Source organism: Rattus norvegicus, chromosome 7 (assembly GCF_021556685.1).
Source record: "Rattus norvegicus strain SHRSP/BbbUtx chromosome 7, alternate assembly SHRSP_T2T, whole genome shotgun sequence".
Classification (NCBI taxonomy): domain Eukaryota; kingdom Metazoa; phylum Chordata; class Mammalia; order Rodentia; family Muridae; genus Rattus; species Rattus norvegicus.
Genome location: NC_141540.1, coordinates 5,025,474 through 5,050,308, shown reverse-complemented (window position 1 = coordinate 5,050,308; position 24,835 = coordinate 5,025,474).

The window sequence follows — 24,835 nt, the reverse complement described above, 5'->3', positions numbered from 1 at the left end:
CCTACTGGGAACTAACCGAATTCACCATGTTACTCAGATTCGGCTCACCAAATTTTGATAAATCTTTAAAAGTACACATCGTACAAGAGCAGGCTACTGGGAACTAACTGAATTCACAGAGAAACAGTGTTTCAGTTCGTTAAAACGTTGCTCTATCTTGAATAACAAGCTTATTACATGCGAATCCTATTGGGAACCTACTGAATTCACCATGATACTTAGATTCCGTTCCACAAAATGTTGCTCTATATTGAAAAGCAGACTCATACAAGCATGTCCCATTGGGAACTCACTGAATTCGCCTAGAAATTTTGATTCCATTCGTGAAAATTTTTCTATATCCCGAACAGTCCACTCATTACTACTGCGGCCTACTGGGAACTAACCGAATTCACCATGTTACTCAGATTCGGCTCACCAAATTTTGATTAATCTTTAAAAGTACACATCGTACAAGAGCAGGCTACTGGGAACTAACTGAATTCACAGAGAAACAGTGTTTCAGTTCGTTAAAACGTTACTCTATCTTGAATAACAAGCTTATTACATGCGAATCCTATTGGGAACCTATTGAATTCACCATGATACTTAGATTCCGTTCCACAAAATGTTGCTCTATATTGAAAAGCAGACTCATACAAGCATGTCCCATTGGGAACTCACTGAATTCGCCTAGAAATTTTGATTCCATTCGTGAAAATTTTTCTATATCCCGAACAGTCCACTCATTACTACTGCGGCCTACTGGGAACTAACCGAATTCACCATGTTACTCAGATTCGGCTCACCAAATTTTGATAAATCTTTAAAAGTACACATCGTACAAGAGCAGGCTACTGGGAACTAACTGAATTCACAGAGAAACAGTGTTTCAGTTCGTTAAAACGTTGCTCTATCTTGAATAACAAGCTTATTACATGCGAATCCTATTGGGAACCTACTGAATTCACCATGATACTTAGATTCCGTTCCACAAAATGTTGCTCTATATTGAAAAGCAGACTCATACAAGCATGTCCCATTGGGAACTCACTGAATTCGCCTAGAAATTTTGATTCCATTCGTGAAAATTTTTCTATATCCCGAACAGTCCACTCATTACTACTGCGGCCTACTGGGAACTAACCGAATTCACCATGTTACTCAGATTCGGCTCACCAAATTTTGATAAATCTTTAAAAGTACACATCGTACAAGAGCAGGCTATTGGGAACTAACTGAATTCACAGAGAAACAGTGTTTCAGTTCGTTAAAACGTTGCTCTATCTTGAATAACAAGCTTATTACATGCGAATCCTATTGGTGACCTACTGAATTCACCATGATACTTAGATTCCGTTCCACAAAATGTTGCTCTATATTGAAAAGCAGACTCATACAAGCATGTCCCATTGGGAACTCACTGAATTCGCTTAGAAATTTTGATTCCATTCGAGAAAATTTTTCTATATCCCGAACAGTCCACTCATTACTACTGTGGCCTACTGGGAACTAACCGAATTCACCATGTTACTCAGATTCGGCTCACCAAACTTTGATAAATCTTTAAAAGTACACATCGTACAAGAGCAGGCTACTGGGAACTAACTGAATTCACAGAGAAACAGTGTTTCAGTTCGTTAAAACGTTGCTCTATCTTGAATAACAAGCTTATTACATGCGAATCCTATTGGGAACCTACTGAATTCACCATGATACTTAGATTCCTTTCCACAAAATGTTGCTCTATATTGAAAAGCAGACTCATACAAGCATGTCCCATTGGGAACTCACTGAATTCGCCTAGAAATTTTGATTCCATTCGTGAAAATTTTTCTATATCCCGAACAGTCCACTCATTACTACTGCGGCCTACTGGGAACTAACCGAATTCACCATGTTACTCAGATTCGGCTCACCAAATTTTGATAAATCTTTAAAAGTACACATCGTACAAGAGCAGGCTATTGGGAACTAACTGAATTCACAGAGAAACAGTGTTTCAGTTCGTTAAAACGTTGCTCTATCTTGAATAACAAGCTTATTACATGCGAATCCTATTGGTGACCTACTGAATTCACCATGATACTTAGATTCCGTTCCACAAAATGTTGCTCTATATTGAAAAGCAGACTCATACAAGCATGTCCCATTGGGAACTCACTGAATTCGCCTAGAAATTTTGATTCCATTCGTGAAAATTTTTCTATATCCCGAACAGTCCACTCATTACTACTGCGGCCTACTGGGAACTAACCGAATTCACCATGTTACTCAGATTCGGCTCAACAAATTTTGATAAAACTTTAAAAGTACACATAGTACAAGAGCAGGCTACTGGGAACTAACTGAATTCACAGAGAAACAGTGTTTCAGTTCGTTAAAACGTTGCTCTATCTTGAATAACAAGCTTATTACATGCGAATCCTATTGGGAACCTACTGAATTCACCATGATACTTAGATTCCGTTCCACAAAATGTTGCTCTATATTGAAAAGCAGACTCATACAAGCATGTCCCATTGGGAACTCACTGAATTCGCCTAGAAATTTTGATTCCATTCGTGAAAATTTTTCTATATCCCGAACAGTCCACTCATTACTACTGCGGCCTACTGGGAACTAACCGAATTCACCATGTTACTCAGATTCAGCTCACCAAATTTTGATAAATCTTTAAAAGTACACATCGTACAAGAGCAGGCTACTGGGAACTAACTGAATTCACAGAGAAACAGTGTTTCAGTTCGTTAAAACGTTGCTCTATCTTGAATAACAAGCTTATTACATGCGAATCCTATTGGGAACCTACTGAATTCACCATGATACTTAGATTCCGTTCCACAAAATGTTGCTCTATATTGAAAAGCAGACTCATACAAGCATGTCCCATTGGGAACTCACTGAATTCGCCTAGAAATTTTGATTCCATTCGTGAAAATTTTTCTATATCCCGAACAGTCCACTCATTACTACTGCGGCCTACTGGGAACTAACCGAATTCACCATGTTACTCAGATTCGGCTCACCAAATTTTGATAAATCTTTAAAAGTACACATCGTACAAGAGCAGGCTACTGGGAACTAACTGAATTCACAGAGAAACAGTGTTTCAGTTCGTTAAAACGTTGCTCAATCTTGAATAACAAGCTTATTACATGCGAATCCTATTGGGAACCTACTGAATTCACCATGATACTTAGATTCCGTTCCACAAAATGTTGCTCTATATTGAAAAGCAGACTCATACAAGCATGTCCCATTGGGAACTCACTGAATTCGCCTAGAAATTTTGATTCCATTCGTGAAAATTTTTCTATATCCCGAACAGTCCACTCATTACTACTGCGGCCTACTGGGAACTAACGGAATTCACCATGTTACTCAGATTCGGCTCACCAAATTTTGATTAATCTTTAAAAGTACACATCGTACAAGAGCAGGCTACTGGGAACTAACTGAATTCACAGAGAAACAGTGTTTCAGTTCGTTAAAACGTTGCTCTATCTTGAATAACAAGCTTATTACATGCGAATCCTATTGGGAACCTACTGAATTCACCATGATACTTAGATTCCGTTCCACAAAATGTTGCTCTATATTGAAAAGCAGACTCATACAAGCATGTCCCATTGGGAACTCACTGAATTCGCCTAGAAATTTTGATTCCATTCGTGAAAATTTTTCTATATCCCGAACAGTCCACTCATTACTACTGCGGCCTACTGGGAACTAACCGAATTCACCATGTTACTCAGATTCGGCTCACCAAATTTTGATAAATCTTTAAAAGTACACATCGTACAAGAGCAGGCTACTGGGAACTAACTGAATTCACAGAGAAACAGTGTTTCAGTTCGTTAAAACGTTGCTCAATCTTGAATAACAAGCTTATTACATGCGAATCCTATTGGGAACCTACTGAATTCACCATGATACTTAGATTCCGTTCCACAAAATGTTGCTCTATATTGAAAAGCAGACTCATACAAGCATGTCCCATTGGGAACTCACTGAATTCGCCTAGAAATTTTGATTCCATTCGTGAAAATTTTTCTATATCCCGAACAGTCCACTCATTACTACTGCGGCCTACTGGGAACTAACCGAATTCACCATGTTACTCAGATTCGGCTCACCAAATTTTGATTAATCTTTAAAAGTACACATCGTACAAGAGCAGGCTACTGGGAACAAACTGAATTCACAGAGAAACAGTGTTTCAGTTCGTTAAAACGTTGCTCTATCTTGAATAACAAGCTTATTACATGTGAATCCTATTGGGAACCTACTGAATTCACCATGATACTTAGATTCCGTTCCACAAAATGTTGCTCTATATTGAGAAGCAGACTCATACAAGCATGTCCCATTGGGAACTCACTGAATTCGCCTAGAAATTTTGATTCCATTCGTGAAAATTTTTCTATATCCCGAACAGTCCACTCATTACTACTGCGGCCTACTGGGAACTAACCGAATTCACCATGTTACTCAGATTCGGCTCACCAAATTTTGATAAATCTTTAAAAGTACACATCGTACAAGAGCAGGCTACTGGGAACTAACTGAATTCACAGAGAAACAGTGTTTCAGTTCGTTAAAACGTTGCTCTATCTTGAATAACAAGCTTATTACATGCGAATCCTATTGGGAACCTACTGAATTCACCATGATACTTAGATTCCGTTCCACAAAATGTTGCTCTATATTGAAAAGCAGACTCATACAAGCATGTCCCATTGGGAACTCACTGAATTCGCCTAGAAATTTTGATTCCATTCGTGAAAATTTTTCTATATCCCGAACAGTCCACTCATTACTACTGCGGCCTACTGGGAACTAACCGAATTCACCATGTTACTCAGATTCGGCTCACCAAATTTTGATAAATCTTTAAAAGTACACATCGTACAAGAGCAGGCTACTGGGAACTAACTGAATTCACAGAGAAACAGTGTTTCAGTTCGTTAAAACGTTGCTCTATCTTGAATAACAAGCTTATTACATGCGAATCCTATTGGGAACCTACTGAATTCACCATGATACTTAGATTCCGTTCCACAAAATGTTGCTCTATATTGAGAAGCAGACTCATACAAGCATGTCCCATTGGGAACTCACTGAATTCGCCTAGAAATTTTGATTCCATTCGTGAAAATTTTTCTATATCCCGAACAGTCCACTCATTACTACTGCGGCCTACTGGGAACTAACCGAATTCACCATGTTACTCAGATTCGGCTCACCAAATTTTGATAAATCTTTAAAAGTACACATCGTACAAGAGCAGGCTACTGGGAACTAACTGAATACACAGAGAAACAGTGTTTCAGTTCGTTAAAACGTTGCTCTATCTTGAATAACAAGCTTATTACATGCGAATCCTATTGGGAACCTACTGAATTCACCATGATACTTAGATTCCGTTCCACAAAATGTTGCTCTATATTGAGAAGCAGACTCATACAAGCATGTCCCATTGGGAACTCACTGAATTCGCCTAGAAATTTTGATTCCATTCGTGAAAATTTTTCTATATCCCGAACAGTCCACTCATTACTACTGCGGCCTACTGGGAACTAACCGAATTCACCATGTTACTCAGATTCGGCTCACCAAATTTTGATAAATCTTTAAAAGTACACATCGTACAAGAGCAGGCTACTGGGAACTAACTGAATTCACAGAGAAACAGTGTTTCAGTTCGTTAAAACGTTGCTCTATCTTGAATAACAAGCTTATTACATGCGAATCCTATTGGGAACCTACTGAATTCACCATGATACTTAGATTCCGTTCCACAAAATGTTGCTCTATATTGAGAAGCAGACTCATACAAGCATGTCCCATTGGGAACTCACTGAATTCGCCTAGAAATTTTGATTCCATTCGTGAAAATTTTTCTATATCCCGAACAGTCCACTCATTACTACTGCGGCCTACTGGGAACTAACCGAATTCACCATGTTACTCAGATTCGGCTCACCAAATTTTGATAAATCTTTAAAAGTACACATCGTACAAGAGCAGGCTACTGGGAACTAACTGAATTCACAGAGAAACAGTGTTTCAGTTCGTTAAAACGTTGCTCTATCTTGAATAACAAGCTTATTACATGCGAATCCTATTGGGAACCTACTGAATTCACCATGATACTTAGATTCCGTTCCACAAAATGTTGCTCTATATTGAGAAGCAGACTCATACAAGCATGTCCCATTGGGAACTCACTGAATTCGCCTAGAAATTTTGATTCCATTCGTGAAAATTTTTCTATATCCCGAACAGTCCACTCATTACTACTGCGGCCTACTGGGAACTAACCGAATTCACCATGTTACTCAGATTCGGCTCACCAAATTTTGATAAATCTTTAAAAGTACACATCGTACAAGAGCAGGCTACTGGGAACTAACTGAATTCACAGAGAAACAGTGTTTCAGTTCGTTAAAACGTTGCTCTATCTTGAATAACAAGCTTATTACATGCGAATCCTATTGGGAACCTACTGAATTCACCATGATACTTAGATTCCGTTCCACAAAATGTTGCTCTATATTGAGAAGCAGACTCATACAAGCATGTCCCATTGGGAACTCACTGAATTCGCCTAGAAATTTTGATTCCATTCGTGAAAATTTTTCTATATCCCGAACAGTCCACTCATTACTACTGCGGCCTACTGGGAACTAACCGAATTCACCATGTTACTCAGATTCGGCTCACCAAATTTTGATAAATCTTTAAAAGTACACATCGTACAAGAGCAGGCTACTGGGAACTAACTGAATTCACAGAGAAACAGTGTTTCAGTTCGTTAAAACGTTGCTCTATCTTGAATAACAAGCTTATTACATGCGAATCCTATTGGGAACCTACTGAATTCACCATGATACTTAGATTCCGTTCCACAAAATGTTGCTCTATATTGAGAAGCAGACTCATACAAGCATGTCCCATTGGGAACTCACTGAATTCGCCTAGAAATTTTGATTCCATTCGTGAAAATTTTTCTATATCCCGAACAGTCCACTCATTACTACTGCGGCCTACTGGGAACTAACCGAATTCACCATGTTACTCAGATTCGGCTCACCAAATTTTGATAAATCTTTAAAAGTACACATCGTACAAGAGCAGGCTACTGGGAACTAACTGAATTCACAGAGAAACAGTGTTTCAGTTCGTTAAAACGTTGCTCTATCTTGAATAACAAGCTTATTACATGCGAATCCTATTGGGAACCTACTGAATTCACCATGATACTTAGATTCCGTTCCACAAAATGTTGCTCTATATTGAGAAGCAGACTCATACAAGCATGTCCCATTGGGAACTCACTGAATTCGCCTAGAAATTTTGATTCCATTCGTGAAAATTTTTCTATATCCCGAACAGTCCACTCATTACTACTGCGGCCTACTGGGAACTAACCGAATTCACCATGTTACTCAGATTCGGCTCACCAAATTTTGATAAATCTTTAAAAGTACACATCGTACAAGAGCAGGCTACTGGGAACTAACTGAATTCACAGAGAAACAGTGTTTCAGTTCGTTAAAACGTTGCTCTATCTTGAATAACAAGCTTATTACATGCGAATCCTATTGGGAACCTACTGAATTCACCATGATACTTAGATTCCGTTCCACAAAATGTTGCTCTATATTGAGAAGCAGACTCATACAAGCATGTCCCATTGGGAACTCACTGAATTCGCCTAGAAATTTTGATTCCATTCGTGAAAATTTTTCTATATCCCGAACAGTCCACTCATTACTACTGCGGCCTACTGGGAACTAACCGAATTCACCATGTTACTCAGATTCGGCTCACCAAATTTTGATTAATCTTTAAAAGTACACATCGTACAAGAGCAGGCTACTGGGAACTAACTGAATTCACAGAGAAACAGTGTTTCAGTTCGTTAAAACGTTACTCTATCTTGAATAACAAGCTTATTACATGCGAATCCTATTGGGAACCTATTGAATTCACCATGATACTTAGATTCCGTTCCACAAAATGTTGCTCTATATTGAAAAGCAGACTCATACAAGCATGTCCCATTGGGAACTCACTGAATTCGCCTAGAAATTTTGATTCCATTCGTGAAAATTTTTCTATATCCCGAACAGTCCACTCATTACTACTGCGGCCTACTGGGAACTAACCGAATTCACCATGTTACTCAGATTCGGCTCACCAAATTTTGATAAATCTTTAAAAGTACACATCGTACAAGAGCAGGCTACTGGGAACTAACTGAATTCACAGAGAAACAGTGTTTCAGTTCGTTAAAACGTTGCTCTATCTTGAATAACAAGCTTATTACATGCGAATCCTATTGGGAACCTACTGAATTCACCATGATACTTAGATTCCGTTCCACAAAATGTTGCTCTATATTGAAAAGCAGACTCATACAAGCATGTCCCATTGGGAACTCACTGAATTCGCCTAGAAATTTTGATTCCATTCGTGAAAATTTTTCTATATCCCGAACAGTCCACTCATTACTACTGCGGCCTACTGGGAACTAACCGAATTCACCATGTTACTCAGATTCGGCTCACCAAATTTTGATAAATCTTTAAAAGTACACATCGTACAAGAGCAGGCTATTGGGAACTAACTGAATTCACAGAGAAACAGTGTTTCAGTTCGTTAAAACGTTGCTCTATCTTGAATAACATGCTTATTACATGCGAATCCTATTGGTGACCTACTGAATTCACCATGATACTTAGATTCCGTTCCACAAAATGTTGCTCTATATTGAAAAGCAGACTCATACAAGCATGTCCCATTGGGAACTCACTGAATTCGCCTAGAAATTTTGATTCCATTCGTGAAAATTTTTCTATATCCCGAACAGTCCACTCATTACTACTGTGGCCTACTGGGAACTAACCGAATTCACCATGTTACTCAGATTCGGCTCACCAAATTTTGATAAATCTTTAAAAGTACACATCGTACAAGAGCAGGCTACTGGGAACTAACTGAATTCACAGAGAAACAGTGTTTCAGTTCGTTAAAACGTTGCTCTATCTTGAATAACAAGCTTATTACATGCGAATCCTATTGGGAACCTACTGAATTCACCATGATACTTAGATTCCGTTCCACAAAATGTTGCTCTATATTGAAAAGCAGACTCATACAAGCATGTCCCATTGGGAACTCACTGAATTCGCCTAGAAATTTTGATTCCATTCGTGAAAATTTTTCTATATCCCGAACAGTCCACTCATTACTACTGCGGCCTACTGGGAACTAACCGAATTCACCATGTTACTCAGATTCGGCTCACCAAATTTTGATAAATCTTTAAAAGTACACATCGTACAAGAGCAGGCTATTGGGAACTAACTGAATTCACAGAGAAACAGTGTTTCAGTTCGTTAAAACGTTGCTCTATCTTGAATAACAAGCTTATTACATGCGAATCCTATTGGTGACCTACTGAATTCACCATGATACTTAGATTCCGTTCCACAAAATGTTGCTCTATATTGAAAAGCAGACTCATACAAGCATGTCCCATTGGGAACTCACTGAATTCGCCTAGAAATTTTGATTCCATTCGTGAAAATATTTCTATATCCCGAACAGTCCACTCATTACTACTGCGGCCTACTGGGAACTAACCGAATTCACCATGTTACTCAGATTCGGCTCAACAAATTTTGATAAAACTTTAAAAGTACACATAGTACAAGAGCAGGCTACTGGGAACTAACTGAATTCACAGAGAAACAGTGTTTCAGTTCGTTAAAACGTTGCTCTATCTTGAATAACAAGCTTATTACATGCGAATCCTATTGGGAACCTACTGAATTCACCATGATACTTAGATTCCGTTCCACAAAATGTTGCTCTATATTGAAAAGCAGACTCATACAAGCATGTCCCATTGGGAACTCACTGAATTCGCCTAGAAATTTTGATTCCATTCGTGAAAATTTTTCTATATCCCGAACAGTCCACTCATTACTACTGCGGCCTACTGGGAACTAACCGAATTCACCATGTTACTCAGATTCGGCTCACCAAATTTTGATAAATCTTTAAAAGTACACATCGTACAAGAGCAGGCTACTGGGAACTAACTGAATTCACAGAGAAACAGTGTTTCAGTTCGTTAAAACGTTGCTCTATCTTGAATAACAAGCTTATTACATGCGAATCCTATTGGGAACCTACTGAATTCACCATGATACTTAGATTCCGTTCCACAAAATGTTGCTCTATATTGAAAAGCAGACTCATACAAGCATGTCCCATTGGGAACTCACTGAATTCGCCTAGAAATTTTGATTCCATTCGTGAAAATTTTTCTATATCCCGAACAGTCCACTCATTACTACTGCGGCCTACTGGGAACTAACCGAATTCACCATGTTACTCAGATTCGGCTCACCAAATTTTGATAAATCTTTAAAAGTACACATCGTACAAGAGCAGGCTACTGGGAACTAACTGAATTCACAGAGAAACAGTGTTTCAGTTCGTTAAAACGTTGCTCTATCTTGAATAACAAGCTTATTACATGCGAATCCTATTGGGAACCTACTGAATTCACCATGATACTTAGATTCCGTTCCACAAAATGTTGCTCTATATTGAAAAGCAGACTCATACAAGCATGTCCCATTGGGAACTCACTGAATTCGCCTAGAAATTTTGATTCCATTCGTGAAAATTTTTCTATATCCCGAACAGTCCACTCATTACTACTGCGGCCTACTGGGAACTAACCGAATTCACCATGTTACTCAGATTCGGCTCACCAAATTTTGATTAATCTTTAAAAGTACACATCGTACAAGAGCAGGCTACTGGGAACTAACTGAATTCACAGAGAAACAGTGTTTCAGTTCGTTAAAACGTTGCTCTATCTTGAATAACAAGCTTATTACATGTGAATCCTATTGGGAACCTACTGAATTCACCATGATACTTAGATTCCGTTCCACAAAGTGTTGCTCTATATTGAGAAGCAGACTCATACAAGCATGTCCCATTGGGAACTCACTGAATTCGCCTAGAAATTTTGATTCCATTCGTGAAAATTTTTCTATATCCCGAACAGTCCACTCATTACTACTGCGGCCTACTGGGAACTAACCGAATTCACCATGTTACTCAGATTCGGCTCACCAAATTTTGATAAATCTTTAAAAGTACACATCGTACAAGAGCAGGCTATTGGGAACTAACTGAATTCACAGAGAAACAGTGTTTCAGTTCGTTAAAACGTTGCTCTATCTTGAATAACAAGCTTATTACATGCGAATCCTATTGGTGACCTACTGAATTCACCATGATACTTAGATTCCGTTCCACAAAATGTTGCTCTATATTGAAAAGCAGACTCATACAAGCATGTCCCATTGGGAACTCACTGAATTCGCCTAGAAATTTTGATTCCATTCGTGAAAATTTTTCTATATCCCGAACAGTCCACTCATTACTACTGCGGCCTACTGGGAACTAACCGAATTCACCATGTTACTCAGATTCGGCTCAACAAATTTTGATAAAACTTTAAAAGTACACATAGTACAAGAGCAGGCTACTGGGAACTAACTGAATTCACAGAGAAACAGTGTTTCAGTTCGTTAAAACGTTGCTCTATCTTGAATAATAAGCTTATTACATGCGAATCCTATTGGGAACCTACTGAATTCACCATGATACTTAGATTCCGTTCCACAAAATGTTGCTCTATATTGAAAAGCAGACTCATACAAGCATGTCCCATTGGGAACTCACTGAATTCGCCTAGAAATTTTGATTCCATTCGTGAAAATTTTTCTATATCCCGAACAGTCCACTCATTACTACTGCGGCCTACTGGGAACTAACCGAATTCACCATGTTACTCAGATTCGGCTCACCAAATTTTGATAAATCTTTAAAAGTACACATCGTACAAGAGCAGGCTACTGGGAACTAACTGAATTCACAGAGAAACAGTGTTTCAGTTCGTTAAAACGTTGCTCTATCTTGAATAACAAGCTTATTACATGCGAATCCTATTGGGAACCTACTGAATTCACCATGATACTTAGATTCCGTTCCACAAAATGTTGCTCTATATTGAAAAGCAGACTCATACAAGCATGTCCCATTGGGAACTCACTGAATTCGCCTAGAAATTTTGATTCCATTCGTGAAAATTTTTCTATATCCCGAACAGTCCACTCATTACTACTGCGGCCTACTGGGAACTAACCGAATTCACCATGTTACTCAGATTCGGCTCACCAAATTTTGATAAATCTTTAAAAGTACACATCGTACAAGAGCAGGCTACTGGGAACTAACTGAATTCACAGAGAAACAGTGTTTCAGTTCGTTAAAACGTTGCTCTATCTTGAATAACAAGCTTATTACATGCGAATCCTATTGGGAACCTACTGAATTCACCATGATACTTAGATTCCGTTCCACAAAATGTTGCTCTATATTGAAAAGCAGACTCATACAAGCATGTCCCATTGGGAACTCACTGAATTCGCCTAGAAATTTTGATTCCATTCGTGAAAATTTTTCTATATCCCGAACAGTCCACTCATTACTACTGCGGCCTACTGGGAACTAACCGAATTCACCATGTTACTCAGATTCGGCTCACCAAATTTTGATAAATCTTAAAAAGTACACATCGTACAAGAGCAGGCTACTGGGAACTAACTGAATTCACAGAGAAACAGTGTTTCAGTTCGTTAAAACGTTGCTCTATCTTGAATAACAAGCTTATTACATGCGAATCCTATTGGGAACCTACTGAATTCACCATGATACTTAGATTCCGTTCCACAAAATGTTGCTCTATATTGAAAAGCAGACTCATACAAGCATGTCCCATTGGGAACTCACTGAATTCGCCTAGAAATTTTGATTCCATTCGTGAAAATTTTTCTATATCCCGAACAGTCCACTCATTACTACTGCGGCCTACTGGGAACTAACCGAATTCACCATGTTACTCAGATTCGGCTCACCAAATTTTGATAAATCTTTAAAAGTACACATCGTACAAGAGCAGGCTACTGGGAACTAACTGAATTCACAGAGAAACAGTGTTTCAGTTCGTTAAAACGTTGCTCTATCTTGAATAACAAGCTTATTACATGCGAATCCTATTGGGAACCTACTGAATTCACCATGATACTTAGATTCCGTTCCACAAAATGTTGCTCTATATTGAAAAGCAGACTCATACAAGCATGTCCCATTGGGAACTCACTGAATTCGCCTAGAAATTTTGATTCCATTCGTGAAAATTTTTCTATATCCCGAACAGTCCACTCATTACTACTGCGGCCTACTGGGAACTAACCGAATTCACCATGTTACTCAGATTCGGCTCACCAAATTTTGATTAATCTTTAAAAGTACACATCGTACAAGAGCAGGCTACTGGGAACTAACTGAATTCACAGAGAAACAGTGTTTCAGTTCGTTAAAACGTTGCTCTATCTTGAATAACAAGCTTATTACATGTGAATCCTATTGGGAACCTACTGAATTCACCATGATACTTAGATTCCGTTCCACAAAGTGTTGCTCTATATTGAGAAGCAGACTCATACAAGCATGTCCCATTGGGAACTCACTGAATTCGCCTAGAAATTTTGATTCCATTCGTGAAAATTTTTCTATATCCCGAACAGTCCACTCATTACTACTGCGGCCTACTGGGAACTAACCGAATTCACCATGTTACTCAGATTCTGCTCACCAAATTTTGATAAATCTTTAAAAGTACACATCGTACAAGAGCAGGCTACTGGGAACTAACTGAATTCACAGAGAAACAGTGTTTCAGTTCGTTAAAACGTTGCTCTATCTTGAATAACAAGCTTATTACATGCGAATCCTATTGGTGACCTACTGAATTCACCATGATACTTAGATTCCGTTCCACAAAATGTTGCTCTATATTGAAAAGCAGACTCATACAAGCATGTCCCATTGGGAACTCACTGAATTCGCCTAGAAATTTTGATTCCATTCGTGAAAATTTTTCTATATCCCGAACAGTCCACTCATTACTACTGCGGCCTACTGGGAACTAACCGAATTCACCATGTTACTCAGATTCGGCTCAACAAATTTTGATAAAACTTTAAAAGTACACATAGTACAAGAGCAGGCTACTGGGAACTAACTGAATTCACAGAGAAACAGTGTTTCAGTTCGTTAAAACGTTGCTCTATCTTGAATAACAAGCTTATTACATGCGAATCCTATTGGGAACCTACTGAATTCACCATGATACTTAGATTCCGTTCCACAAAATGTTGCTCTATATTGAAAAGCAGACTCATACAAGCATGTCCCATTGGGAACTCACTGAATTCGCCTAGAAATTTTGATTCCATTCGTGAAAATTTTTCTATATCCCGAACAGTCCACTCATTACTACTGCGGCCTACTGGGAACTAACCGAATTCACCATGTTACTCAGATTCGGCTCACCAAATTTTGATAAATCTTTAAAAGTACACATCGTACAAGAGCAGGCTACTGGGAACTAACTGAATTCACAGAGAAACAGTGTTTCAGTTCGTTAAAACGTTGCTCTATCTTGAATAACAAGCTTATTACATGCGAATCCTATTGGGAACCTACTGAATTCACCATGATACTTAGATTCCGTTCCACAAAATGTTGCTCTATATTGAAAAGCAGACTCATACAAGCATGTCCCATTGGGAACTCACTGAATTCGCCTAGAAATTTTGATTCCATTCGTGAAAATTTTTCTATATCCCGAACAGTCCACTCATTACTACTGCGGCCTACTGGGAACTAACCGAATTCACCATGTTACTCAGATTCGGCTCACCAAATTTTGATAAATCTTTAAAAGTACACATCGTACAAGAGCAGGCTACTGGGAACTAACTGAATTCACAGAGAAACAGTGTTTCAGTTCGTTAAAACGTTGCTCTATCTTGAATAACAAGCTTATTACATGCGAATCCTATTGGGAACCTACTGAATTCACCATGATACTTAGATTCCGTTCCACAAAATGTTGCTCTATATTGAAAAGCAGACTCATACAAGCATGTCCCATTGGGAACTCACTGAATTCGCCTAGAAATTTTGATTCCATTCGTGAAAATTTTTCTATATCCCGAACAGTCCACTCATTACTACTGCGGCCTACTGGGAACTAACCGAATTCACCATGTTACTCAGATTCGGCTCACCAAATTTTGATTAATCTTTAAAAGTACACATCGTACAAGAGCAGGCTACTGGGAACTAACTGAATTCACAGAGAAACAGTGTTTCAGTTCGTTAAAACGTTGCTCTATCTTGAATAACAAGCTTATTACATGTGAATCCTATTGGGAACCTACTGAATTCACCATGATACTTAGATTCCGTTCCACAAAGTGTTGCTCTATATTGAGAAGCAGACTCATACAAGCATGTCCCATTGGGAACTCACTGAATTCGCCTAGAAATTTTGATTCCATTCGTGAAAATTTTTCTATATCCCGAACAGTCCACTCATTACTACTGCGGCCTACTGGGAACTAACCGAATTCACCATGTTACTCAGATTCGGCTCACCAAATTTTGATAAATCTTTAAAAGTACACATCGTACAAGAGCAGGCTACTGGGAACTAACTGAATTCACAGAGAAACAGTGTTTCAGTTCGTTAAAACGTTGCTCTATCTTGAATAACAAGCTTATTACATGCGAATCCTATTGGGAACCTACTGAATTCACCATGATACTTAGATTCCGTTCCACAAAATGTTGCTCTATATTGAAAAGCAGACTCATACAAGCATATCCCATTGGGAACTCACTGAATTCGCCTAGAAATTTTGATTCCATTCGTGAAAATTTTTCTATATCCCGAACAGTCCACTCATTACTACTGCGGCCTACTGGGAACTAACCGAATTCACCATGTTACTCAGATTCGGCTCACCAAATTTTGATAAATCTTTAAAAGTACACATCGTACAAGAGCAGGCTACTGGGAACTAACTGAATTCACAGAGAAACAGTGTTTCAGTTCGTTAAAACGTTGCTCTATCTTGAATAACAAGCTTATTACATGCGAATCCTATTGGGAACCTACTGAATTCACCATGATACTTAGATTCCGTTCCACAAAATGTTGCTCTATATTGAGAAGCAGACTCATACAAGCATGTCCCATTGGGAACTCACTGAATTCGCCTAGAAATTTTGATTCCATTCGTGAAAATATTTCTATATCCCGAACAGTCCACTCATTACTACTGCGGCCTACTGGGAACTAACCGAATTCACCATGTTACTCAGATTCGGCTCACCAAATTTTGATAAATCTTTAAAAGTACACATCGTACAAGAGCAGGCTACTGGGAACTAACTGAATTCACAGAGAAACAGTGTTTCAGTTCGTTAAAACGTTGCTCTATCTTGAATAACAAGCTTATTACATGCGAATCCTATTGGGAACCTACTGAATTCACCATGATACTTAGATTCCGTTCCACAAAATGTTGCTCTATATTGAAAAGCAGACTCATACAAGCATGTCCCATTGGGAACTCACTGAATTCGCCTAGAAATTTTGATTCCATTCGTGAAAATTTTTCTATATCCCGAACAGTCCACTCATTACTACTGCGGCCTACTGGGAACTAACCGAATTCACCATGTTACTCAGATTCGGCTCACCAAATTTTGATAAATCTTTAAAAGTACACATCGTACAAGAGCAGGCTACTGGGAACTAACTGAATTCACAGAGAAACAGTGTTTCAGTTCGTTAAAACGTTGCTCTATCTTGAATAACAAGCTTATTACATGCGAATCCTATTGGGAACCTACTGAATTCACCATGATACTTAGATTCCGTTCCACAAAATGTTGCTCTATATTGAAAAGCAGACTCATACAAGCATGTCCCATTGGGAACTCACTGAATTCGCCTAGAAATTTTGATTCCATTCGTGAAAATTTTTCTATATCCCGAACAGTCCACTCATTACTACTGCGGCCTACTGGGAACTAACCGAATTCACCATGTTACTCAGATTCGGCTCACCAAATTTTGATAAATCTTTAAAAGTACACATCGTACAAGAGCAGGTTACTGGGAACTAACTGAATTCACAGAGAAACAGTGTTTCAGTTCGTTAAAACGTTGCTCTATCTTGAATAACAAGCTTATTACATGCGAATCCTATTGGGAACCTACTGAATTCACCATGATACTTAGATTCCGTTCCACAAAATGTTGCTCTATATTGAAAAGCAGACTCATACAAGCATGTCCCATTGGGAACTCACTGAATTCGCCTAGAAATTTTGATTCCATTCGTGAAAATTTTTCTATATCCCGAACAGTCCACTCATTACTACTGCGGCCTACTGGGAACTAACCGAATTCACCATGTTACTCAGATTCGGCTCACCAAATTTTGATAAATCTTTAAAAGTACACATCGTACAAGAGCAGGCTACTGGGAACTAACTGAATTCACAGAGAAACAGTGTTTCAGTTCGTTAAAACGTTGCTCTATCTTGAATAACAAGCTTATTACATGCGAATCCTATTGGGAACCTACTGAATTCACCATGATACTTAGATTCCGTTCCACAAAATGTTGCTCTATATTGAGAAGCAGACTCATACAAGCATGTCCCATTGGGAACTCACTGAATTCGCCTAGAAATTTTGATTCCATTCGTGAAAATTTTTCTATATCCCGAACAGTCCACTCATTACTACTGCGGCCTACTGGGAACTAACCGAATTCACCATGTTACTCAGATTCGGCTCACCAAATTTTGATAAATCTTTGAAAGTACACATCGTACAAGAGCAGGCTACTGGGAACTAACTGAATTCACAGAGAAACAGTGTTTCAGTTCGTTAAAACGTTGCTCTATCTTGAACAACAAGCTTATTACATGCGAATCCTATTGGGAACCTACTGAATTCACCATGATACTTAGATTCCGTTCCACAAAATGTTGCTCTATATTGAAAAGCAGACTCATACAAGCATGTCCCATTGGGAACTCACTGAATTCGCCTAGAAATTTTGATTCCATTCGTGAAAATATTTCTATATCCCGAACAGTCCACTCATTACTACTGCGGCCTACTGGGAACTAACCGAATTCACCATGTTACTCAGATTCGGCTCACCAAATTTTGATAAATCTTTAAAAGTACACATCGTACAAGAGCAGGCTACTGGGAACTAACTGAATTCACAGAGAAACAGTGTTTCAGTTCGTTAAAACGTTGCTCTATCTTGAATAACAAGCTTATTACATGCGAATCCTATTGGGAACCTACTGAATTCACCATGATACTTAGATTCCGTTCCACAAAATGTTGCTCTATATTGAAAAGCAGACTCATACAAGCATGTCCCATTGGGAACTCACTGAATTCGCCTAGAAATTTTGATTCCATTCGTGAAAATTTTTCTATATCCCGAACAGTCCACTCATTACTACTGCGGCCTACTGGGAACTAACCGAATTCACCATGTTACTCAGATTCGGCTCACCAAATTTTGATAAATCTTTAAAAGTACACATCGTACAAGAGCAGGCTACTGGGAACTAACTGAATTCACAGAGAAACAGTGTTTCAGTTCGTTAAAACGTTGCTCTATCTTGAATAACAAGCTTATTACATGCGAATCCTATTGGGAACCTACTGAATTCACCATGATACTTAGATTCCGTTCCACAAAATGTTGCTCTATATTGAAAAGCAGACTCATACAAGCATGTCCCATTGGGAACTCACTGAATTCGCCTAGAAATTTTGATTCCATTCGTGAAAATTTTTCTATATCCCGAACAGTCCACTCATTACTACTGCGGCCTACTGGGAACTAACCGAATTCACCATGTTACTCAGATTCGGCTCACCAAATTTTGATTAATCTTTAAAAGTACACATCGTACAAGAGCAGGCTACTGGGAACTAACTGAATTCACAGAGAAACAGTGTTTCAGTTCGTTAAAACGTTGCTCTATCTTGAATAACAAGCTTATTACATGTGAATCCTATTGGGAACCTACTGAATTCACCATGATACTTAGATTCCGTTCCACAAAGTGTTGCTCTATATTGAGAAGCAGACTCATACAAGCATGTCCCATTGGGAACTCACTGAATTCGCCTAGAAATTTTGATTCCATTCGTGAAAATTTTTCTATATCCCGAACAGTCCACTCATTACTACTGCGGCCTACTGGGAACTAACCGAATTCACCATGTTACTCAGATTCGGCTCACCAAATTTTGATAAATCTTTAAAAGTACACATCGTACAAGAGCAGGCTACTGGGAACTAACTGAATTCACAGAGAAACAGTGTTTCAGTTCGTTAAAACGTTGCTCTATCTTGAATAACAAGCTTATTACATGCGAATCCTATTGGGAACCTACTGAATTCACCATGATACTTAGATTCCGTTCCACAAAATGTTGCTCTATATTGAAAAGCAGACTCATACAAGCATATCCCATTGGGAACTCACTGAATTCGCCTAGAAATTTTGATTCCATTCGTGAAAATTTTTCTATATCCCGAACAGTCCACTCATTACTACTGCGGCCTACTGGGAACTAACCGAATTCACCATGTTACTCAGATTCGGCTCACCAAATTTTGATAAATCTTTAAAAGTACACATCGTACAAGAGCAGGCTACTGGGAACTAACTGAATTCACAGAGAAACAGTGTTTCAGTTCGTTAAAACGTTGCTCTATCTTGAATAACAAGCTTATTACATGCGAATCCTATTGGGAACCTACTGAATTCACCATGATACTTAGATTCCGTTCCACAAAATGTTGCTCTATATTGAGAAGCAGACTCATACAAGCATGTCCCATTGGGAACTCACTGAATTCGCCTAGAAATTTTGATTCCATTCGTGAAAATATTTCTATATCCCGAACAGTCCACTCATTACTACTGCGGCCTACTGGGAACTAACCGAATTCACCATGTTACTCAGATTCGGCTCACCAAATTTTGATAAATCTTTAAAAGTACACATCGTACAAGAGCAGGCTACTGGGAACTAACTGAATTCACAGAGAAACAGTGTTTCAGTTCGTTAAAACGTTGCTCTATCTTGAATAACAAGCTTATTACATGCGAATCCTATTGGGAACCTACTGAATTCACCATGATACTTAGATTCCGTTCCACAAAATGTTGCTCTATATTGAAAAGCAGACTCATACAAGCATGTCCCATTGGGAACTCACTGAATTCGCCTAGAAATTTTGATTCCATTCGTGAAAATTTTTCTATATCCCGAACAGTCCACTCATTACTACTGCGGCCTACTGGGAACTAACCGAATTCACCATGTTACTCAGATTCGGCTCACCAAATTTTGATAAATCTTTAAAAGTACACATCGTACAAGAGCAGGCTACTGGGAACTAACTGAATTCACAGAGAAACAGTGTTTCAGTTCGTTAAAACGTTGCTCTATCTTGAATAACAAGCTTATTACATGCGAATCCTATTGGGAACCTACTGAATTCACCATGATACTTAGATTCCGTTCCACAAAATGTTGCTCTATATTGAAAAGCAGACTCATACAAGCATGTCCCATTGGGAACTCACTGAATTCGCCTAGAAATTTTGATTCCATTCGTGAAAATTTTTCTATATCCCGAACAGTCCACTCATTACTACTGCGGCCTACTGGGAACTAACCGAATTCACCATGTTACTCAGATTCGGCTCACCAAATTTTGATAAATCTTTAAAAGTACACATCGTACAAGAGCAGGTTACTGGGAACTAACTGAATTCACAGAGAAACAGTGTTTCAGTTCGTTAAAACGTTGCTCTATCTTGAATAACAAGCTTATTACATGCGAATCCTATTGGGAACCTACTGAATTCACCATGATACTTAGATTCCGTTCCACAAAATGTTGCTCTATATTGAAAAGCAGACTCATACAAGCATGTCCCATTGGGAACTCACTGAATTCGCCTAGAAATTTTGATTCCATTCGTGAAAATTTTTCTATATCCCGAACAGTCCACTCATTACTACTGCGGCCTACTGGGAACTAACCGAATTCACCATGTTACTCAGATTCGGCTCACCAAATTTTGATAAATCTTTAAAAGTACACATCGTACAAGAGCAGGCTACTGGGAACTAACTGAATTCACAGAGAAACAGTGTTTCAGTTCGTTAAAACGTTGCTCTATCTTGAATAACAAGCTTATTACATGCGAATCCTATTGGGAACCTACTGAATTCACCATGATACTTAGATTCCGTTCCACAAAATGTTGCTCTATATTGAGAAGCAGACTCATACAAGCATGTCCCATTGGGAACTCACTGAATTCGCCTAGAAATTTTGATTCCATTCGTGAAAATTTTTCTATATCCCGAACAGTCCACTCATTACTACTGCGGCCTACTGGGAACTAACCGAATTCACCATGTTACTCAGATTCGGCTCACCAAATTTTGATAAATCTTTAAAAGTACACATCGTACAAGAGCAGGCTACTGGGAACTAACTGAATACACAGAGAAACAGTGTTTCAGTTCGTTAAAACGTTGCTCTATCTTGAATAACAAGCTTATTACATGCGAATCCTATTGGGAACCTACTGAATTCACCATGATACTTAGATTCCGTTCCACAAAATGTTGCTCTATATTGAAAAGCAGACTCATACAAGCATGTCCCATTGGGAACTCACTGAATTCGCCTAGAAATTTTGATTCCATTCGTGAAAATTTTTCTATATCCCGAACAGTCCACTCATTACTACTGCGGCCTACTGGGAACTAACCGAATTCACCATGTTACTCAGATTCGGCTCACCAAATTTTGATAAATCTTTAAAAGTACACATCGTACAAGAGCAGGCTACTGGGAACTAACTGAATTCACAGAGAAACAGTGTTTCAGTTCGTTAAAACGTTGCTCTATCTTGAATAACAAGCTTATTACATGCGAATCCTATTGGGAACCTACTGAATTCACCATGATACTTAGATTCCGTTCCACAAAATGTTGCTCTATATTGAGAAGCAGACTCATACAAGCATGTCCCATTGGGAACTCACTGAATTCGCCTAGAAATTTTGATTCCATTCGTGAAAATATTTCTATATCCCGAACAGTCCACTCATTACTACTGCGGCCTACTGGGAACTAACCGAATTCACCATGTTACTCAGATTCGGCTCACCAAATTTTGATAAATCTTTAAAAGTACACATCGTACAAGAGCAGGCTACTGGGAACTAACTGAATTCACAGAGAAACAGTGTTTCAGTTCGTTAAAACGTTGCTCTATCTTGAATAACAAGCTTATTACATGCGAATCCTATTGGGAACCTACTGAATTCACCATGATACTTAGATTCCGTTCCACAAAATGTTGCTCTATATTGAAAAGCAGACTCATACAAGCATGTCCCATTGGGAACTCACTGAATTCGCCTAGAAATTTTGATTCCATTCGTGAAAATTTTTCTATATCCCGAACAGTCCACTCATTACTACTGCGGCCTACTGGGAACTAACCGAATTCACCATGTTACTCAGATTCGGCTCACCAAATTTTGATAAATCTTTAAAAGTACACATCGTACAAGAGCAGGCTACTGGGAACTAACTGAATTCACAGAGAAACAGTGTTTCAGTTCGTTAAAACGTTGCTCTATCTTGAATAACAAGCTTATTACATGCGAATCCTATTGGGAACCTACTGAATTCACCATGATACTTAGATTCCGTTCCACAAAATGTTGCTCTATATTGAAAAGCAGACTCATACAAGCATGTCCCATTGGGAACTCACTGAATTCGCCTAGAAATTTTGATTCCATTCGTGAAAATTTTTCTATATCCCGAACAGTCCACTCATTACTACTGCGGCCTACTGGGAACTAACCGAATTCACCATGTTACTCAGATTCGGCTCACCAAATTTTGATAAATCTTTAAAAGTACACATCGTACAAGAGCAGGCTACTGGGAACTAACTGAATTCACAGAGAAACAGTGTTTCAGTTCGTTAAAACGTTGCTCTATCTTGAATAACAAGCTTATTACATGCGAATCCTATTGGGAACCTACTGAATTCACCATGATACTTAGATTCCGTTCCACAAAATGTTGCTCTATATTGAAAAGCAGACTCATACAAGCATGTCCCATTGGGAACTCACTGAATTCGCCTAGAAATTTTGATTCCATTCGTGAAAATTTTTCTATATCCCGAACAGTCCACTCATTACTACTGCGGCATACTGGGAACTAACCGAATTCACCATGTTACTCAGATTCGGCTCACCAAATTTTGATTAATCTTTAAAAGTACACATCGTACAAGAGCAGGCTACTGGGAACTAACTGAATTCACAGAGAAACAGTGTTTCAGTTCGTTAAAACGTTACTCTATCTTGAATAACAAGCTTATTACATGCGAATCCTATTGGGAACCTACTGAATTCACCATGATACTTAGATTCCGTTCCACAAAATGTTGCTCTATATTGAAAAGCAGACTCATACAAGCATGTCCCATTGGGAACTCACTGAATTCGCCTAGAAATTTTGATTCCATTCGTGAAAATTTTTCTATATCCCGAACAGTCCACTCATTACTACTGCGGCCTACTGGGAACTAACCGAATTCACCATGTTACTCAGATTCGGCTCACCAAATTTTGATAAATCTTTAAAAGTACACATCGTACAAGAGCAGGCTACTGGGAACTAACTGAATTCACAGAGAAACAGTGTTTCAGTTCGTTAAAACGTTGCTCTATCTTGAATAACAAGCTTATTACATGCGAATCCTATTGGGAACCTACTGAATTCACCATGATACTTAGATTCCGTTCCACAAATGTTGCTCTATATTGAAAAGCAGACTCATACAAGCATGTCCCATTGGGAACTCACTGAATTCGCCTAGAAATTTTGATTCCATTCGTGAAAATTTTTCTATATCCCGAACAGTCCACTCATTACTACTGCGGCCTACTGGGAACTAACCGAATTCACCATGTTACTCAGATTCGGCTCACCAAATTTTGATAAATCTTTAAAAGTACACATCGTACAAGAGCAGGCTACTGGGAACTAACTGAATTCACAGAGAAACAGTGTTTCAGTTCGTTAAAACGTTGCTCTATCTTGAATAACAAGCTTATTACATGCGAATCCTATTGGGAACCTACTGAATTCACCATGATACTTAGATTCCGTTCCACAAAATGTTGCTCTATATTGAAAAGCAGACTCATACAAGCATGTCCCATTGGGAACTCACTGAATTCGCCTAGAAATTTTGATTCCATTCGTGAAAATTTTTCTATATCCCGAACAGTCCACTCATTACTACTGCGGCCTACTGGGAACTAACCGAATTCACCATGTTACTCAGATTCGGCTCACCAAATTTTGATTAATCTTTAAAAGTACACATCGTACAAGAGCAGGCTACTGGGAACTAACTGAATTCACAGAGAAACAGTGTTTCAGTTCGTTAAAACGTTGCTCTATCTTGAATAACAAGCTTATTACATGCGAATCCTATTGGGAACCTACTGAATTCACCATGATACTTAGATTCCGTTCCACAAAATGTTGCTCTATATTGAGAAGCAGACTCATACAAGCATGTCCCATTGCTAACTCACTGAATTCGCCTAGAAATTTTGATTCCATTCGTGAAAATATTTCTATATCCCGAACAGTCCACTCATTGCTACTGCGGCCTACTGGGAACTAACCGAATTCACCATGTTACTCAGATTCGGCTC